The sequence below is a fragment of the Sinocyclocheilus rhinocerous genome, unplaced genomic scaffold, assembly GCF_001515625.1.
Source record: "Sinocyclocheilus rhinocerous isolate Xijiao unplaced genomic scaffold, SAMN03320098_v1.1 scaffold1584, whole genome shotgun sequence".
Lineage (NCBI taxonomy): Eukaryota > Metazoa > Chordata > Actinopteri > Cypriniformes > Cyprinidae > Sinocyclocheilus > Sinocyclocheilus rhinocerous.
The window spans coordinates 43,032-58,967 of record NW_015641037.1 but is presented as its reverse complement, the minus strand read 5'-3'; the positions used below and the strand labels follow the sequence as shown (position 1 = coordinate 58,967).

General features: G+C 34.2%; 1 long non-coding RNA gene across 1 annotated transcript in view; it reads right to left on the bottom strand.

Annotated features, from left to right (window-relative positions):
* Nucleotides 1-2,865: 2,865 nt before the first annotated feature.
* LOC107754239 (uncharacterized) overlaps nt 2,866-15,936 on the bottom strand; it is a 42,168-nt gene continuing 29,097 nt past the window's right edge. Inside the window, exons 4-5 of the long non-coding RNA XR_001641561.1 lie at nt 7,356-7,502; nt 2,866-3,005 (exon numbers count right to left, since the gene is read on the bottom strand). This is a non-coding gene — a long non-coding RNA (uncharacterized LOC107754239). The remainder of the gene's footprint in view (nt 3,006-7,355; nt 7,503-15,936) is intronic.

Genomic DNA, 15,936 nt, shown 5'->3' with positions numbered 1-15,936 from the left:
TTAACCCTTGATAAGAAACTCTTGTGCTCTCGGGGAGATTTAGTAGGTGTTTGTGTGATGTTCGTAGAGCTGGTTGAAGGTTTGCAGCTGACGAAAGTTTACATTTTTGCAATCTGGTCACCTCTGGACTGCCTGTCTAAGCCGGGCCACTAGAATGCCATGAGTTCTTGGAGTTCAAGTTTGACATTCTTCTTTCAAAGATCAATAAATTATCTGATGACACACTGGCTTAAAAGACAACATTTTTGGATTGAACTCTTCCAAGTTTTTCTGCCTTAAGCATGGTATAGAATTGCGAGGAATTCAATTATTAAAGTTCTAATAATGAAAAGAATGCAAAAAATGTATTTAGCTTATTATTATTTTTTAAACAAGTCTTGTGAAAGTCTTTTAGATCAATTTTTTTTTTCCATTTAAAATATTTTTTTTATAAAAATGACAAAACTCAGTGACAGAACTCATAATGTGCATTTTTAATTACATAACGTCATATGAGTAACTAATTTAAAGTGCCCCTATTATGCCATTTCCAATATTGCCTTTCATGCAGTGTGTAATGTAGCTGTATGTGAATGTAAACGATTTGCAAAGTTGTAAAGCTGAAAGTGCACGATAAATAAAGTTATTGTCTCCCAAAATAAAGAATCGACTCTGAACAGCTGAAACGAGTCGTTAGTAATTCGAATCCCACTTCTGTGACGGCTACACGTCACGGGGGAACACATTTGCATAATGCGCCTATGTTCTACATTGGCCGGCTGCGATCAACTTGACCCCGCCCACAAACACGTCATTCTACTGACGACTGCTTCTCTAATCTCCGGGAGTTCAACGCGGGATTCACAAAACGCTTACGGAAAGGCGGGGTTTAGAGAGACTGAATCTTTGAACTGCTTCGAACAAATCCTTTGAGAATTGCTGGAAAATGAGGTGATATTAAATGCATATTTTGAGAAAACGAAAGTGTTTTTTGACCTTGCATGCATGTAATCCTATTGCAGGAGACTCCCAAAACAATATTAGGAACCTTAAAAATGGCATAATAGGGGCACGTTAAGTCTCGCAGGCAATTAATACAACATAACAGCAAATTGTAAGCTGTCTATTTTGATTCACTAAAAATAACCAGTTCATAAGAGTGATTCATTCAGAATCAGATTTAATTTCTTGCGCTTCATGTTTTGAGTTACTAAAAAGAACCGGTTCATAACACTGATTCTTTCATAATCAGATTTCATTGATCACGCTCTGATTCACTAAAAAGAACTGGTTCATAAGAGTGATTCGTTCGGGAATCATACTACACTGGTTGCGCTATGCAATTAACTAAAGAGACAACTCATAAGAGTCATTTTGTTCGGGATCCAGACTACACTGGTTGAGCTATTTATTTTTGATTTACACAATGGGCTCAAAAGATGAATTTGTTCCGAATTGAACTACACTGGTCACGCTATATGTTTTTGATTCATTAAAAACAACAACTTTATAAGAGTCATTCGTTCAGGAGTTGGACTACACTAGCTGTGCTGCATCTTTTTGATTCACTAAAAATAACTGTTTCGTGAGAATGATTTGTTTGGGAATCAAACTACATTGGTTGTGCTATGTGATTCATTAAAGAGATGACTCATAAGAGTCATTTTGTCTGGGATCTGGACTACACTGGCCACGCTGTTTATTTTTGATTTACAAAATTGGCTCAAAAGACGAATTCATTCAGAATTGAACTACACTGGTTGTGCTTTATGTTTTTGATTCATTAAAAAGAATCGATTCACAAGAGTCATTCGTTCTTGAGCTGGACTACACTTGCTGCGCTGCATCTTTTTGATTCACCAATAAGAACTGGTACATAAGAGTGATTTCTTCAGGAATCAGATTACACTGGTCACACCATGGGATTCACTAAAGAGATGACTCATAAGAGTGATTCGTTCAGGATCTGGTCTACACTGGTTGATTTACCAAACCGGCTCAGAAAACGGATTTATTAAGAATTGAATTACACTTTTTGATTGATTAAAAAGATTCATAATTCGTTCGGGAGTTGGACTCCACTGCATCACTAAAATGGGCCAGTTCATAAGAGTGATTCATTCAAAAATCAAACTACACTGGTCGTGCTATATGTATGTGATTCACTAAAAAGAGCCAACCCATAAGAGTAATTTTATTCAGGATCCAGACAGTCCTGCTTGTGCTGTATATTTCTGATTCAGAATTGGTTTAAAAGATGGATTTGTTCAGAATTGAGCTACACTAGCTGTGCTGCATCTTTCTGATTCACGAAAAAAGAACGTTTCATAAGAGTGATTTGTTCAGGAATTGAACTGCACTGGTTGCACTGTAAGTGTGATTCACTAAAAATTGCCAACTCATAAGAGTCTTTTCATTTAGTACTGGTCGCACTGTATATTTTTGATTTACAAAACAGGCTCAAAAGATGTATTCCTTCGGAATTGGACTATACTGGTCACACAAATTTTTTTTCTGATTCAATAAGAAGAACCAGAGTTGTTCATTTAGGAATCAAACTGCACTGCGCTCTCTATTTCATGCTGTAGATTTAGAAGCGGTGTCGCGTCACTGCTGAATAGTAGTGCTATTCATAAAACTCTTTCACAGTATTTCAGTACGAGTAAACACCATTGAAAACATTATAAAAGACTGTTTTTTCTCAGTATAAACAGCCTAGGCAAATAACTCCACATAACACAATTATATGCTAGTCAGGACTTTATACTTTCTGTGGAAAAAAACTGCTGTCAGTTCAATTTGTGCAGAGCGCCGCATATCTGCTCCAGGGGTTGTCAGTTCAGCCGGTACCCAACCCCTCTCTAGGACTTTATACTTTCTGTGGAAAAAAACTGCTGTCAGTTCAATTTGTGCAGAGCGCCGCATATCTGCTCCAGGGGTTGTCAGTTCAGCCGGTACCCAGAAGACCCCTCTCTGTCCCGGAGAACACAGCTCTCTGATCTCTGTGGGTTTTGTTCTTTCCCCTGCTTTGATTCCGGAAGAAAAGCAGCGAGTATTTAATTTGAATACTCTTAACAGTGAGGAACAGAAGAGATATATAGTGTGAGAGGAGGTGGGGAAGAGCGAGAGAACTTTGAAAGGAAATAGTTTGCATATAATTATGACTGATTCACTGCCCTCATTCTGAAAGTGGTTACAAAGTGTTGAAATGCTGTTGTTAACTCTGTCCAACACAGCAAAAACTCATTCAGAAAGAGAAAATGAAAGGAATAGAAACACCAAAAGGAAAATTCATGCAACTCATGCAATACATATAATGCATTATTATTCTGCTGTCACCTGCTTTCTGCTCTAATCACAAGTTTTCCTATGTGCTGGCAGGTTTGTGTGTTTGTGTGTGTGTGGCAGAATTGCCGCGAGCCAGATCTCTACCTCTCGCTTTCCACACACACATACGTAGAGATGTGTTGAGGGAAAGAGAGCAGAACGGTGACATTTTGTAAAGCTGAAATCATTGTCACACTAAAGCATTCTGTCACTTTATGTCACACCAGCACAGAAAGAGAGCTAGACTGCAAAGAATAAATTGTTTTTCACAGATGGACGTTTACAAGGTTAGCCAGAACAAGAGCAACAGAAATAAACTATCATGAACGCTACTACCTGACATGTAGGAATGTTTGCACATTTTTGACATAAATTAACCCACAGTCAGTACACTTGTTTGTACTTTGTTCCACATAATGTTAAATATTCACTTCAACAATTTTTGTTTGCTCTTTGTTTGAATAGTAGTTAAATATTTGCTCCAGGAACGTTTGTTTGTATTTTGGAAACTGTGGTGAGAAGTCGAACAAACAAAACACTTAATACGTTTTAACAATTTTTTGTACTTTGTTCAGCATCTCACCATAATATGCGAACAAAACACTAAATACATGCGTTTAACAACGTATGTATTTTGTAAATTGTGGTCAGAAGTCCAACAAACATCTGTTTTAACAATGTTTGTACTTCGTTCAGTGTCTCACTGCAATTTACTTGGTTCATTTTGCCAGCTCAATTTGCTAACAAAATGCTAGATATCTGATCTTAAATTTGTTTTACCGTTCGATTCGTCACCTCGCAAAACAACTAAATATCAGCTTTAACAATTTTTGTTTGCTCATTGTACGACTTGTCAATTCAATTTGCAAAAACAAAACACTAAAAACATTTATTTTTGACTTCTCACCACTATTTGCAAACAAAATGCTTTCATTTTTTTGTTTGTACTTCGCTTGACCTCTCAACAGAATTGATTTAAAAAACCCACAAATATCCACTTTGACGATATTTGTTAGAAATGTGTTTTTGTAACAAATTAGATATTTTTCCTTTAGCAAAAAAATTTTGTTTGCACTTTATTCGACTTGTCAATAGAATTTGCAAACAAAGCACTACTGTATATATCCACTATAAAAAACATTCGCTTATTATAATTTTTTCACTAAATGCAAATAAAATGCTAAGTATCTGCCTTAACAGCATTAGTTTGTACTTCGCTTCACTTCTCAAGAGATATTGCAAGCAAAAAAAATAAAAATACTAAGTGTTGGCGGTAACACTTTACTTAACACTTTACTTAAGGGGAAGTCGTGGCCTAATGGTTAGAGAGTCGGACTCGTAACCCAAGGTTGCGGGTTCGAGTCTCGTACTGGCAGGGATTGTAGGTGGGGGGAGTGAATGTACAGCGCTCTCTCCCACCTTCAATACCACGACTGAGGTGCCCTTGAGCAAGGCACCGAACCCCCAACTGCTCCCCGGGCGCCGCAGCATAAATGGCTGCCCACTGCTCCGGGTGTGTGTTCACGGTGTGTGTGTGTTCACTGCTGTGTGTGTGCACTTTGGATGGGATAAATGCAGAGCACTAATTCCGAGTATGGGTCACCATACTTGGCCACATGTCACGTCACTTCACTTAAAAGTCTTTATGTATAATGCATTATAAAGGTATTCATAATGTACATTGTAATACATTATATCTTTTCATAAATAATTGCAACCAAAGTTAAAATGCATTATAATATTTTACGGTTTGTTTGTCCTGTGTTTTTTAATGCATTATATTTTCTAAATGAATAGATTATGTTTTATAATTTTGGTTACAATTATTCATGAGATCATACAATGCATTATAAGGTGTAATTCAAGGCATAATTAATGCATTAAAACTACTTTTATAATGCATTATATATAACGGTTTTAAGTGTTACCATATCCGCTATAACAATATTAGAAATCCATGCAATTTTTAAATAAATAACACATAGTTCACATAGTGAAGTTGCTGTGATAATAATAAGCAAGTACTGCATAATTTTAATAGTTCCGAAAGCATAAAGCAGAATTCATGGAGCAATCATATTCTGTGTTTGTGTGAGGGGTCTGATGCAGGCTTTGTGTTTGGTAGGGGAGGCAAGCCTTGTTTACCTGAGGGAAATTCAGACGGTGAAACTCTAACCCAGACACACTATGCAGCTGATGGCAGTGCTACTGTCAAAACACTCACACACACACGCACACACACACACACACACACACAACCCCTTTAACCTCCCCTCTCAACATGCATCATGCACACACACGTTTCTGGGGTCCTAACCTGCCTCCATCAGCACGCATTATGCACGGCATGTGTGTTTCGAACCCTGACAGATAAAGGGGAGTGAGGCCGCCACACGACACCTCTGTACACATATACGATAATAAATGCAGATTAGATTGACTGTCTCTTCCTCCAAGTGTGTCCACAAACAATGTAACACATTGCGGACATACAACAAGCGTCCCTTTGTGAAACAAAACTGTGGCTATTGTCAACAGATATTTATTTTCCTTTAGCTAAACATGCGATTGTTGGGACAAGTCGAACAATGTTCAAACAAATGTTGTTAGAGTGGATATTTAATGTTTTGTTTGGGAACTGGGTTGACAAGTGAAACAAAATGGCTATTTCGTTTGTTTGCAAATTATTGTGACAAGATGAAAAAACATGTTTAACTGTGTTGAAAAAGTTTGTTTGCAACAGTACAAACAAACATTACTAAAAGGGATTTTAAGAGTTTTGTTTGCAAGTTGTACTGAGAAGTCAAGTACAAACAAACATAGTTAAAACAAAGATATTTAGCATTTCGTTTGTTTGTGGTGACGAGTCCACAATGTTCAGTTACCGCAATTTGCAAACGAACCCTAAGAATCCACTGCAACAAAGCACAAAGAAACACTGTTAAGAGCAGATATCTAGTGCTTTGTGTGCAAATTCAGGTGACAAACTCAACAACAATTTGAGAACAAACATCGTTAAAGCAGTTTTTGTTGAAAATTATGGAAAAAAAAATTCAAACAGTGGATGTTTAACGTTTGTTTGCAAGTTGTGCTGAGAGATCAAATCAAGTACAAACAAACATTGTAAAGAAGATATTCAGCGTTTGTTTGTGACTTGTGGTAGTACGTTAGATGAAGTACAAGTACTTCAAATGTCAAATGTTTTATTTGCAACCTGTGGTGACAAGTTGATTGAAGCACAAACAAACATTGTTAAAATGGATATTTAGGGTTCGTTTGCAAATTGTGGTAACTGAACAAATTCAAACAAACATGATTAAAATGGATATCAAGTGCTTTGTTTACAAATTGTTGTGACAAATCCAACAATGAACAAACATTATTAAAGCAGATTTTAAAGTGTTGCAAATTATGGAAAAGGTAGCCAAACATTGTAAAAGCAGATATTCATAGCATTTTGTTTGTTTGAGTCAGATGAAGCGCAAACAAACACTGTTATGGTTTTCTTTGCAAATTGCTGTTGCAATGTTGAAATACAAACAAGCATTGTTAAAGCAGATAACTTCTGCTTTATTTTCAAATTGAGATGACAAATTGAACAAAAAAACAAACAAAACCACATTTTGTTATTTTTCAATACTTTTGTTGCAAATTATGGAAAAAGCACAAATTGTTAAGATTACTGTAGCTTAAGTGTTTTGTTGGTAAATTGTCATGACAATTCAAAGTGCAAACAAACATTGTCAGAGGAGATACTAAGCATTTTGTTGGTAAATTGTGGTGCTGGTTAGAAACAAAGTACAAACATTGTTAAAGCAGATTTTTAAAGTTTGTTTTGCAAAAAGGTATAAACAAATATTGCTAGAGAAGATATAAAGTATTTTGTTGTTAAACTGTGGTGACGATTTGAACAAAGTACAAACAAACATTAGAGTGGATGTTCAGTGTTTTGTTTTGTAACAGTACTAGCAAAAATACATCCTGCTGAATGCATTGGAGCATACTGGCAGTACTGTAGGCAGTAACATTTACTGAACTGGACTGCTCACCGTAACTCCTGAAGTCCATCGATTTCCAGAGTCAGTCAAGCAAGAGCAACACCAGGTGAACACGCGCACACACACACACACACACACACGGTTGTTTTGATGTTGTCTTTCTCTCACGCTCCATCGACCAGCATCTGTAATTTATCTCTGAAACAGAAGAAACATCAAAGGTTTCAAAACATCAAAACAGAAGAAAACATCAAAACAGAAGAAAGGTTTTCATATAGTAGGTTTAAAATTTCATATGGTGCTTTCTTTCTGTTTTTCCTGACCCAAGTATTGTGAAACACTAGCGTTGGGAGTATCAGCTGTACTGTGAGGAAAATCGAAACGGCCATATGTCCATATCATTAACTGAAACATTAAAGAGATATTTTTCCATTGTTTATTTATTATTATTTGATTTAATGGTTTATTATGATAACATATATTCTATATACAATATTTAACAGCATATTGTGTATTTCAAAAACGTTCTGGATGAATAGGGTTGGAAAAAAATGTTACTTTACACATCCATCTTTGTCAAAACTTTGAACCTTGTCAAAAAAAAAAAAAAGGCAAAAGATGCTTCTGTCAATCAAAAACTACAAATACACTAGAGGTATTAATATTGACATAGACGCTCGATGGATGACTTATGGTGATGGTTGCAACAGTACTTCAACATGTTGACATAACTGGGTGAATCTGACTGCAGAAAGCATTAAAATTCATAACATGGATCATATAAAAAAAACTCAAAAGCATTTTGTCTGAAAATTCTGGTGTACCATTGCAACACACATGTATACACACAGAGACAGTCAGACACACACAGTGTGGTACAGTAGGTGTCCTGGGGCTGATGTCTAGGTACGAGCATTGACCTTTATTGTCCAGATGAGGGGAAATATTAGATTATCACTGACCTGATTCAGCTACCGAATCATATCACCTGAAATTAACATCATGCGGATTAACACAAACAAACAAATACATGTAACACAGGCATGTGCAAACACACGCCACACTAACCTTTTTACAAACAACAACAACAATTGATTTAGCACATTTAAAAAAAATATATATATATAAGATAATAATTTAACAAGTTACAGATAAAAAAAATTATATTTGTTATTTAATAAGCACTATTTTTAAAAATCATAATAAAATAATTATAATACTATAAATAGAGTACTATAAATATATAAATAGTTTATTAGCCTAACTAAATAAGCCTATTGTCAAGCAATGTTTCTGAACACAGTTCATTCAATCAGAAATTAGAGTTAGAACTAAGTAATATTTTAGAAAATAAAGTAATTCACCTTTAAATCTATTATGAAATATTTAAAGATGAAGTGTGTAATTTCTGCTACATCTGTGGCACCAGTGTTACTGTTATAATTTTTGTTAATATTTTTATTTTGGTATTTTAAAATTTAGAATTTATTTTTATATTTTCTGTTTTCATTTATATTTTAGTTGTAATAAATATTATAATATTTATATTTGTAAATTTCTAATATAAATATTATTTTAGTTATAATGTATGTTTTTGTCATTTTATTATTTTTGCGACATGTACAGTTTTTATACAATTTTGTATTTCTTAATTTTAGTTATTTTAGTACTTCTTTTGACATTGAAAAACTGCTTTAAATTTAAATGCAGCATAATAGGAGTCTGTTTGCTGTCACTCCACATCTGGATGTAGAGTTCAACATCACATCCGATGTTGACTGAATCCTTCAACACGACAAAGCCAAGCAGTTAATGAATCTGTCTGAGAACTGCCATCATGTCAGAACTCGACTACAGAGAGAGAGAGAGTGTGAGAGTCGAGCCAGAGGGACAGAAGAGAGAGTAGATTCGTCAGCGTGATTTGATTTGATATGGCTGGGCCACGAGCTCGTCTAATTGCAGGGAAGTTGATCTGACAAATGGATCTGGTCGGTGTTATCATGCTGTACATGCGCCTAGATGGGGAAAGAGTCACTCTGTACAGCTCCATTGATACTAATGACTCAAACACAGACATTTCAGATTAGTAGCGCTTCCTTAATTTACCCTTCATCAAGCCCTACCTAAAAAAAATACAATTTCTGATCAGATCTCAGAAAAGTGAATACTATGAAATTTGAATCCAGTGTCGTTTTAGTATAATTGATATTCTCTTATAGTTTTTGCTGAAAATTTATTCACCCTCAGGCCATCTAAGGTGTAGATGAGTTTGTTTCTTCATCAGAACAGATTTGGAGAAATGTAGCATTACATCACTTGCTCACCAATGGATGCTCTGCAGTGAATGGGTGCCGTCAGAATGAGAGTCCAAATAGCTGATAAAAACACAATAATGAAGGGCTTACAATGACTTAAAGTGAAGAGCTGTGTGTTTGTAAGAAACAAATCTATCATTAAGGCATTTTAACTTTAAACCGTCACTTGTGGCCAATATATCAGACCATAATCCATAATAATGCTTCCTCCAGTGAAAAAGTCCATCCACTGTTGTTCTCTCACATCAAAATCCACCAACACTGTTTATAACGGTTTTGTTTTCGCTTGTAAACGGTGCTTGATCTGTGCATAATTCTCCCCTGATTCAGACAACATTACATTTTCACTGAAGAAAGCAATATTAAGGATAGAAGACTCATATTTTAGCCCAAAGCAACAATTTAAAGTTCAAAACATCTTAATGATGGATTTGTTTCTTACAAACGCAGCTTTTCACTTCACAAGATGTTAATCGATGGTGGTGTGGATTGTTGTGATGTTTTTATCAGCTGTTTGGAGTCTCTTTCTGACGGCACCCATTCACTTCAATGGATCCATTGGTGAGCAAGTGTTGTAATGCTAAATTTCTCCAAATCTGTTCCGATGACGAAACAAACTCTTCTACATCTGGGATGATCTGAGTGTTAGTAAATTTTAAACCAATTTTTGGAGTTTTGGGGTCAACTATTCCTTCAAAACTAAATGAAAATAAGAAATGTTGCCTTGGAAAACTAGCTGAAATAAAATAAGTTGTAACTGTATTTCAAGTAAAAAAATCTTTCTGACGGCACCCATTCACTTCAATGGATCCATTGGTGAGCAAGTGTTGTAATGCTAAATTTCTCCAACTGTATTTCAAGTAACATTTTTTTATGGTTCTAGTTTTAGTTATCAACAATAACCCAGCTTACTTGGTAGGCGCAGTGCACCCTCGTGCACTTACTAACACCCAATGGACGCAGAATAAAGGGCATAAATGAGCAGACAGTGCAGCTATACTCATTTAAAAAGCCTGATTCAAACCTCAAGGGTGTTATACGCTAGAGATGCATTGGTGTAGTTCCCTGGTATGGATGCTAAACCAATGTAGAAACCAAAAAAACGCAGTTAAGCTGTGGGAATTTACTATTTTCTACGAGTACACAAAACCACTCAATACTGTTTCTATATCCTTAAGAAAACCCCACAAGAATAGCAAAACATGTCGACATTCACAGACAAACATGTCGCCAACTAAATGCATGTTCGCAGTAGAGGTTATAGGTGACTGCACACACATAGTCTATATATTGTAAATCTGCAAAAGGGGAAACTACAAGGTGAAATAACCATTCTGGGAGCATCTGTGGAGCTCTATGTCTCAACGGAGGTTAACTTAGAGGTCGCAGCGGCTTTCAGTTCTCTATTAGGAGAGAATAGCGCTTTGGAGAGAAGTAATGCTGCTCAAAGAACTGGCTCTGATGTGGACGGCTCCAGGCTGGACCCCTACTTAATAAAACACAGTCTGCTGGTCTTTCAAGAGCACTCATTTGATCCTGATGGAAAACAAAGGGGTTTCTTTTTCTGATCTGTCAAAAGCGGTTTTTCTCAATTAAACGTGCAGGCGTTTACACACACCACAGATCAAGACCAACTCATACAAACACACTCTTTGCGGTTATTTGTACGTTTTTTTGCTGTTCTCAATCTCGTAAAATGATGTATGTAACAGTATGTTAAATAAATCAATACTATTTTTACATTATACTCAGTGTTGGGAGTAACTAGTTACATGTAACAGAGTTACGTAATTTAATTACAAAATAAATGTAATTGTAATCAGTTACAGTTACTGAGAAAAAAATGTGTAAATTACCGTTAAATATGAAAGTTAACAATTACATCTGAATGTTTTCACACACATACACACAAACAGATTTAACTGATTTCTTTCCCAAAATGCAATATATTTAACCAGTATATGTGCAAATGCAATATATTTGATCTCAAATTAAAAAGAGGTGCTTTTTTTCTCAAAATTGCGAGTTTATATCTAGCAATTCTGACTTTATAACACGCAATTGCGAGTTTATATCTCACAATTCTGTAAACGGACTTCCATAGGCTGTGCTTTAACATTAAATTATTATAATCTTAATTCAAACAAAGAAGAATTTTGAAAGTCTGAAAGTAATCGTTGTTGAGTACTACTAGAAGGTTAACCCTGCCTGGTTTAAACGTTTCAGAATTATTATTTGTTGAAAACGTTCAATAGAAATTTAGAAAAGTGATCAAAAATTTATCAAATGTAATCAGCTACATTACTTGAATAAAGCAATTGAAATAGTTACACTACGTTTTAAATAGTACTAATATACTGTATACTTTGCATGCTGTAAAACTGGTGTTCAAAAATGTAAATCGTTTAAGGTTGTACTACTGTAAATCTATTAAGTGGTAAAGTTAATTTTATATTATACTGCATGCTGTAAAATCATTTTTAAATCACTCAGTGCTGTAAACTGTCAAAGCTATTGCATTGTAAAGGTACTTTTAAGCTATTTCGTAAACATTACATGCTGTAAAAATAGCGTTCAAACTTGCAATTTGTTCAATTTTGTAAATCGCTGTAAAGCGACATTTTCTATACATGCTGTAAAAATACTGTTTAGTGTTTTAAATCTTTGTAGACATCATTCAACATGTTGTAAAGTTTACAAGCCATTTTGTTTATTATTTTGTTTGTACCATAAAAATAACTAACGTTTAAGTGTTGTAAATTGTTCAATCATGTAAATGACTTTAAAGCGTTTACTGTATGTTGCAATATTATTTTGTGTATACATGCTAAATGTTGTACTGTCATACAGCTATTGTTATAATATTAAATATAGCTTGACATCTTGCAACAATTTTAAAGAATGCAATATACACAAATGAATACACAAACTAGCATTTAAACATAGTAGTTCTAACACATAACAGCAATAAATTAAGTCAATGAATGATTTAAAACACTAAATGCCCATTTTACGTGATTGTATAGAATATAACATTAAAATCGCTTTTTCATTGCCGTAAAATAGTTGTCATGAAATTGTTGCAATATAAAAAATAGCTAATAACTAATTTTACAGCATGCAATATATGAAACATAATACACAAAATTTAAATGCCATTATTATGGAATAAACAGCAATTTTACAACATGCATGTATACAATATAATATAAAAATTGCTTTTTCATTGCTGTAAAATTGCTGTTTAGTGTTGTAAATCAAAAATTGTATAATTGTCCTAGAAAAGGACCTTTTCTCTTCTCAAGACATTAACTGATGGACTGGAGTGGTGTGGATTACTTGTGGATTATTGTGATGTTTTTATCAGCTGTTTGGACTCTCATTCTGACGGCACCCATTCACTTCAACGAATCCTTTGGTGAGCAAGTGATGTAATGTTACATTTCTCCAAATCTGTTCTGATGAAGAAACAAACTCATCGTCATCTTGGATGGCCTGATAGTGAGCACATTTCCAACAAATTGTCATTTTTGGGTGAACTATTGCTTTAATATTGCCATGCGATATACAAAATTCGAAGCGTTTTCTCTGTGCTATCTGTAGTTTGCTCCTAAATATTGATGTGAGGTATAGTGGAGTTAATTGTGTTGTGCTGGGAGATTGTTTAATCCTCTGCTGATGTTCCGGGAGCGGCCCGCGGGTCCATTGATCGTCCTCCAGGGCAGGAGGGGTCAGGAATCTTCTGGCCGCCCAATCGATGTCATCCGTTTCAAGGGCGGTGGGACTCGATAAAGGTTTTCTTCTAAATCCAGAATCTGCTGCCCTCCATCAACAAGTGGTGATAAACAGATGGAATCAGACGAGGGATTTGCAAGGTCAAATTCAGATTCAAGTTCACACACACACACACACCATGTGAAACGTTTCCAAACACAAACCAAACTTAATTCATTATATTTACAGTTTTAATTAATAATATTGAAAAAGTCATTTTTAATGTAATATTTAATGTTGTTCATTAACATATTCTTGCAGTAATGCAACCTTGAGTAGTGTGTGGGATTTATATTTTTCTAGTTTATAGTGTCATTTTATCCAACACACCTACAATATTTAACAATGTAAATATATTTGATATATTTCGTACTAAATATAATGTAGAAACTGTCATTTTCTGTAAAGCTGCTTTGCAACAATTTGCATCGTGAACAATTGATTTGGGTGTGCAAGGCACTATATATATATATATATATTAAAATATTACTAAACATTTTTAAATATTAATTACTTGGTATACATAATCTTTCATATTTTATTACTGATTATTAAATATATTTAACACATCGAATTAAACCACATACACAGACAAACATAATGTGTGTGTGTGTAGAGTTTGTACTCTTCTACAAAAGTTAGTTTTCCACATCCTCTGACTCCATTTTTTAATGTAATATTTAATGTTGTTCATTAACATATTCTTGCAGTAATGCAACCTTGAGTAGTGTGTGGGATTTATATTTTTCTAGTTTATAGTGTCATTTTATCCAACACACCTACAATATTTAACAATGTAAATATATTTAATATATTTCGTACTAAATATAATGTAGAAACTGTCATTTTCTGTAAAGCTGCTTTGCAACAATTTGCATCGTGAAAAGCGCTATACAAATAAACTTGAATGGAATTGAATTGACATTGTTGATTAATAATAATACTCAAAATTGAATTATTAAATACATTTTTAAATGTAACATTTAACATTGTTAACTAAATATTTGTTTAGATCAATATTGTGCAGAATTCTTTTTTTTCTAGCTTATACAAGGTCACAAAAACACCATTCATACGGTGTACATGACCAGTAACCATTTTAAAAACATAAAAATATAATAAAAGAATATAATATTAAAAGAATATAAAAAATACAGTAAGCTTTTTTTAAATCAATGTAAATAAAAATAATATTAATACACCACAAATCTAAAACTATAATTATAATAATTATTAATTAATTATAAATCATAAAAAATATAAAACAATACATATATTATTGTAATTATACATAATTATTATAATTAATTTATTAATGTAATTATATTATCGAATTAAACCACATACACAGACAAACATAATGTGTGTGTGTGTAGAGTTTGTACTCTTCTACAAAAGTTAGTTTTCCACATCCTCTGACTCCATGAGCCTTGAAAGACACATATAAAGAAAGAAACATATACATCAGGTTGATTTCGTTTGCACAGGTGTCGTTGAGTTTTGTTTGGTGTACAAGCGAAACAGGTGTGCTCACAATGGGAATGTGGCCATATATTGGCCGTTTGACAAAAGGAGAGCACGCAAATGGCGTTAAAGCAACAAAAAAACGTTTATCTTAGCGAAGAAATCCCATGTAAACCATAAGCCATTGACTTTCAGCTGCAGTTTGTGTCCAAATAAGAAAGTGTGTAATAAAACACAGGGGCGTAAAGGTAACCATTCCAATAATGCCAAAATGACTTCATTTCATTCGGCCGCGGTAATTGCTGGGAGAAAAGTAAATCAAGTCAGTCGGTTTGGAGTCCACACGTACTCGCTCTAACATCCAATTATTTCAGCTCTCGGAAGAGCACTCCAGTTTCCATTCCACTAATTGCCAGGCGTGTGTCGTCCTGCGCAGCGTTGCATTCTGGGAGCTGTTAGGAGACAGGTGAAAGGCCCTCTGAGGGATTCGATGAACCGCACGGCGCAGCAAATCACAGAAGCTTCCAGAAAGCAGAGGGTCAAAGACAGCTGACCTGAACAGCATGATGATGATGATGATGAGCGCTGACTGAGAAAACGCTTTGAATGCTGGGGAAGCGACTTTGAAACTGCTATAAATGTACTCATTATGAGTTATAAGAATGATAATGATACTGATTAAATAATTAACTTTACTGCATTTATGCTAAGGTGGCAGAATGAGGTTTTATTTGCTATTGTCATACATCCAATTTATTAAAACTACTTGAGGATTTAACATGATATACAGTTGCTTTAAATGCAACTAATAAACTAAAACCATGACATAAAAAAGTAATTTGAAAAATATAGAGATAAACATCAGTATTATAATATAATCTAATATATGTAAAAAAAAAAAAAAATGAAATATAAAAATATAAATAATATTTTAAAATTCTTTGAGCTTTACATCACAGGAATAAATGACATTTTAAAATATATTCGAATAGAAAAGTTATTTTAACTTAATTATTTTATTTGAATAAATAATACAATTTAATATTAGTGATAATATCTTAATATTAGAGTTTTACCTG